Source organism: Falco biarmicus, chromosome W, assembly GCF_023638135.1.
Source record: "Falco biarmicus isolate bFalBia1 chromosome W, bFalBia1.pri, whole genome shotgun sequence".
NCBI classification, from domain to species: Eukaryota; Metazoa; Chordata; class Aves; order Falconiformes; family Falconidae; genus Falco; species Falco biarmicus.
Genome location: NC_079310.1, coordinates 18,578,512 through 18,582,807, shown reverse-complemented (window position 1 = coordinate 18,582,807; position 4,296 = coordinate 18,578,512).

Genomic DNA, 4,296 nt, shown 5'->3' with positions numbered 1-4,296 from the left:
AACCTGTTGGGGTCTGCAGACAAGTTAGTTGACTTCAAAGACTTAGCCGTGTACCTTTAAGACAGTCACAAATTGTCAGGTATGTAAACAGGATGTGAAGAATCGGAACTTAGAACCGCAGCATACGGGCACCTACAGCAACAGCAAATAGCAAGCAAGAAGAAGGACACAAAAACCTATCAGGGTCTGACACCTGTACTGTCTAAGATATAAAAATAGTTTGTATAAACAATAAAGGCCATTTTGTCCGAACCCAGCCACGCAGGCATAGTGGTTTCTTTTAAGTCCGCCTTGACTTGCGTCACCACAATAACCCACTGAGGTTTTCTAAGTATAGACTATGAATCTGATCCTGCAAGCTAGTAGTAATGTAAATAGATGTTATGTAACAGTTCACAAAGTCACCAGGCAGCATCAGGTTCTTATTAGGAAAATGCTGAGGGAAAGACTTGCATAATACCACTGTTTGGTTTTGGTTTTTTCCCAAGAAAATGGGAAAACTTAGTATTTTTTTGTCATACTTCGTAAGTGTGACTTCTCATAAAGTATGTTGCAATCTTTTTAAAGTGATATATGCACTGAAGATTCAATATGCAAAATTCAACTGGAAAAGTAATCTGAAAGTTCTGTTGAAATTGCAGCCTAATCGGGCTGCCAAACAGGAGCTTATGCACAGACAATATGCAAGGCTGAAATCACAAGATATAAAGTGGAGTATTTTAATTAGAATGACTAGAAATTACTTGGATGAAAGAAGGTATGAAAACTAAGACAGAAGTCTGTATTGTGAAAAAGAAAGGTGGGTTTTTTTCTTCAGCTTTTGGAGCCAAAGATTGAAAAGAGTGTAAATATTCCGAATTTACCTCATCAATCCAGAAAGAATAGGCAATTGCAGACCTACCCACTTGTAAAATATAACTTTAGCGGTACAGCATTAAAAGGTATGTTAATGTCCGTGTGTGTATATAGATGCTTATTTTTTTACTGAAGTGTGTATTGAATATATATGTTTATCAGTATATAGGAAGGTTTATAACTGAAAAAACTTGAAAGAATGGAACAAAGAAAACTTCCATTTCCTGTTTGTCCAAGTACTGTGATCCGGTGGTCCAATTGTGAACAATTTTTCATAAAAACAAGGAGAGGGGAGTATAGGTATCTCTCATTTTTGTATCCCAAGTGCACTGAGGTTCTTGTGGCAGAGGTTCTTTCAGTTCTGCTATAGAAGATTTGTGTAGAACCCTTTCCTGAAATACTCTTGTATATAGGTTCAGGATTAGGGCTTTTGTTTTTCTAAGTAATAGCAATTAAATGTCTTCACCCAATAGCTGCTTTCTTCACATAAAAGCACTCTGACTGAAAGTGCACCACAGAAGTTGGAAACTTATTATTTTTCCCATGCAGGATCCTTTTCCTATTGTGCTTGATTAGGATAATATTAAGTTCCTATGCAAAGCTAATAATAATGACCAATAAATTATGTTCAGTGAATTGGCAAGGATGTTTGGCATCTTAAGCTGCTATGCTTCATATGCAGCTGTGTGATGGGTTTGACTTGGGCTGGAAGCTAGGTGCCCACCAAGCTGCTCTATCACTCCCCCTCCTCAACTGGACAGGGGAGAGAAAATATGCCAAAAGGCTCATGGGTTGAGATAAGGACAAGGAGTTCACTAAGCATTTACCATTACAGGCAAAACAGACTCAACTTGGGGAAATTAATTGAATTTATTACCAATTAACAACAGACTAGGGCAATGAGAAATAAGAACAAATCTAAAACCACCTTCCCCCTACCCCTCTCTTCTTTCTGGGCTCAACTTCACTCCTGAATTTTCTACCTCCCCCCCCACCAAGCAGCACAGGGGGATGGGGAATGGGGGTTGTGGTCAGTTCATCCCTCATTGTCTCTGCTGCTCCTTCCTCCTCACAGTCTTCCCCTGCTCTAGTGTGGGGTCTCTCCCACAGGAGACAGTTCTCCACAAACTGCTCCAGCATGGGTCCTTCCCACAGGCTGCAGTTCTTCACAAACTGCTCCAATGTGGGACCCCCACAAGGTCACAGGTTCTTCAGGTGCATCTGCCTGCTCTGGCATGGGATCCTCCACAGGCTGCAGGTGGATATCTGCTCCACCATGGACCTCCGTGAGCTGCAGGGGGACAATCTGCCTCACCATGGTCTTCACCATGAGCTGCAGGGGAATCTCTGCTCTGGTGCCTGGAGCACCTCCTCCCCCTCCTTCTTCACTGACCTTGGTGTCTGCAGAGTTGTTTCTCTCACCCAGCTGCTGTTGCACAGCAGTTTTCCTCCCTTCTTAAATATGTTATCACAGAGGCCCTACCACTGTTGCTGATTGGCTTGGCCTTGGCCAGCAGTGGGTCCATCTTGGAGCTGACTGACACTGGCTCTATCGGACATGGGCAAAGCTTCTGGCATCTTCTCATAGAAGCCACCCCTGCAGCCCCACCCCACCGAAACCTTGTCATGTAAACCCAATACAAGCTGCAATAATATAAACTTTAGATGATAAATTACTTTTCTCGTTTGTTTTATGATCAAAAATATTTCTGTTGAAGTTTTACTGCCTAAGATGATTGCTGGTACTGTGGGATAAGGGAAACCTGTGTTTTTGTGAGGACTGTGGGAGATCCCAAGCAGGGATGTTTTGAATAAGTTGGACTTATGGAAAAGAAATACTTCTAAAATGATCACTTTATTCCAGAAGCGAGTGTTTTAGGAGTCTCGATTAGTTTAGATCAGGGGTCCTCAAACTTTTTAAACAGGGGGCTGGCACGCAGATTAAGTGGCAGGAAGTCATCTGTGTCTGCTTGGTTTCCCCCCCCCCCCCCCCCCCAAACCCCGGTGTGTGGGGGGGGTCTTTAAATACCGCGGGCCGGATTGAGGACCCTGGGCGGCTGTATCTGGCCTGTGGGCTGTAGTTTGAGGACCCCTGGTTTAGATGATTAGAGAAGTGTATATCATAGTGAGGACAAAGTACACAAATGAGATGCAAGTATTTAAGGATTTAAGTTTTGCTTTGTTCAGAGCTTTGAGAAGCATCTGCTTCTCAGAGGGAAAGTGGAACAGGGTTATGGGGAACAGATACAAAATCAGTCACTTTGAACGGGAGGTTACTGCACTGACTGTAATGTACTGCCCAACAGTTTTTAGGAACAATCTGATGGACTGTTGGTTCCTAGAAACTTCAGATAAATGGGCCCTGTACAGGTGAGTATTTACCTCACATATACAATAAGCACATGGGAACTATTGCACAATTTATTTGTGTATGTGTGTCAGCTGTGGTGCTTTAGGGACAAGTCAGATGATGTGCAGATGGCTGGATGACAGCTATGTTGCTCTTCACGTGTGGGGTTGTGGCGGTGCACCCTGGGGCCCAGGTGAATCTAAAACTTGTTGCAAGGTTAGACAAGTCCTAGGTCTTGCTGTGAACTCTGCATGTGTGCACTAGCTGCAGGTGCTGCCTTCTAGTTCCATGGCTTTGTAAGAGTGCTAACTAGGTACCTGCTGCATATGTCAATCTTCAGCTGACAATGTGCTTGTTTGGGTGTTTTGCTGACTGACTGGATACCAAGCAAAAATGATTTCCAAATCAAATGTAAGAATAAATGCAGTTTATTATATTATAATACAATAAAGGAAAATAGCATGCAATATGATAAAAGGAAACAGTAATAGTTATTATGCAAAATATGATAGAAGAGCAATAGGAGCAAAGCATCAAATCATTACTGCAAAGCATTACAGAGACTAAGAAAAGGATACATCACCAATTACCACCTTAACATCATCCAGGCCCACACTTTGGCTGGGAAGCCCCGTTGCAGCTGGTGCCAGGAGTCTCTCAGCAACTGGGAAATCCCTATGCAATGTGTCCACCCGTAGGTGAGGCTTCTGGCCCAGTCCCAGGGTTTGCCCACTTTTATACTCAGTGAAAAACAAAAACAGTTTACATACCTAGTGTATGCAAACTTTTAAGTTTAGGCTAAGTGCAGGTGTGCACTGTCTCATGATTCGTAAGGTTCACACATGCCCAGGACATTGGCCAGATGCCCAAGCGTGGTAGAGTTACTGTCATGACACAGCTGCACACAATATTTATTGTCTGGATGTTCCTGCTCATATCTTGCTTGTTCGGGAGGCTCAAGACAAACACCACCTGCTCATTAAAGTTGTCCTTGAGCTCCCTGAGCTCCCTGTCCAAGTTAAGCGATTCCTAATTAAAGACAAAGGCTTTTTCATAAGTAGTAAGCAATTTAATAAATTTCACCACAGCGG